Below are 1304 nucleotides of genomic sequence, written 5' to 3'. Positions count from 1 at the left end.
ATGGAACTTTGGGACAACATAAAGCGAAACAACATTTGCATTATAGGAGTGCCAGAGGGGGAGGAAAGAGATCAAGGGATAGAGAACTTGGTGGAAGAAATAATTATAGAAAACTTCCCTAGGCTGGCGAAGGAGAAAGCCACACAAGTTCAGGAAGCACAGAGGGTTCCAAACAAGAGGGACCCAAAGAGACCCACTCCGAGACACATCATAATTAAAATGGCAAATGGCAAGGACAAAGAGAAAATATTAAGGGCTGCAAGAGAGAGACAAGCAGTGACCTACAAGGGAACCCCCATAAGGCTGACAGCTGATTACTCAACAGAGACTCTTCAGGCAGAAGGGAGTGGCATAAAGTTCTGCAAGTAATGAAAAGCAAGAACATACAACCAAGATTGCTTTATCCAGCAAGGCTATCATTTAAATGTGAAGGTAAAATAAAAAGCTTCCCAGACAAAAAAAAGCTAAAGGAGTTCATTACCACTAAACCAGAATTGCAAGAAATGCTAAAAGGACTGCTTTAAGAAAAAGGAATAGTGAGAGAAAAGTACATCAGCATAAAGGGGGAAAATGGCATTAAATAAGTTGATATCAATAGTAACCTTAAATGTAAATGGAATAAATGGGCCAATCAAAAGACAAAGGGTAGCTGAATAGATAAGAAAACAGGACCCAAATATATGCTGTCTACAAGAGACCCACCTGAGAGCAAAAGACTCACACAGGCTAAAAGTGAAGGGATGGAGTAAAATATTCCATGCAAATGGAAAGGAAAAGAAAGCTGGAGTAGCAATTCTTATTTCTGACAAAACAGACTTAAAAATAAAGACCATAACAAGAGACAAAGATGATCACTACATATTACTAAAGGGATCAACCCAACAGGAGGCAATAACCCTTATAAACATTTATGCACCCAATACAGGAGCACTTAAATACATAAAAAATTTCTTGGGTGATTTCAAAGAGGAGATTGACAGCAACACAATCATAGTGGGGGACTTTAACACCCCACTGTCAGCATTGGACAGATCATCAAGACAAAAAATCAACAAGGAAACGCAGACCTTAAATGACTCACTAGACCTAATGGATTTAATTGACATTTACAGAACATTTTATCCCAAAGCAGCAGAATACACATTCTTCTCAAGTGCACATGGAACATTCTCAAAAATAGACCACATGTTAGGGCAAAGGCAAGTCTCTACAAATATAAGAAGATTGAAATATCAAGCATCTTCTCGGATCACAATGCCATGAAACTAGAAATCAACCACTATAAATAAACTCAAAAATATTCA

The sequence above is a fragment of the Miniopterus natalensis genome, chromosome 2 (genome assembly GCF_054644295.1).
Source record: "Miniopterus natalensis isolate mMinNat1 chromosome 2, mMinNat1.hap1, whole genome shotgun sequence".
Classification (NCBI taxonomy): domain Eukaryota; kingdom Metazoa; phylum Chordata; class Mammalia; order Chiroptera; family Miniopteridae; genus Miniopterus; species Miniopterus natalensis.
The sequence above is the reverse complement of the archived record's forward strand: the minus strand, read 5'-3'. Positions refer to the sequence as shown.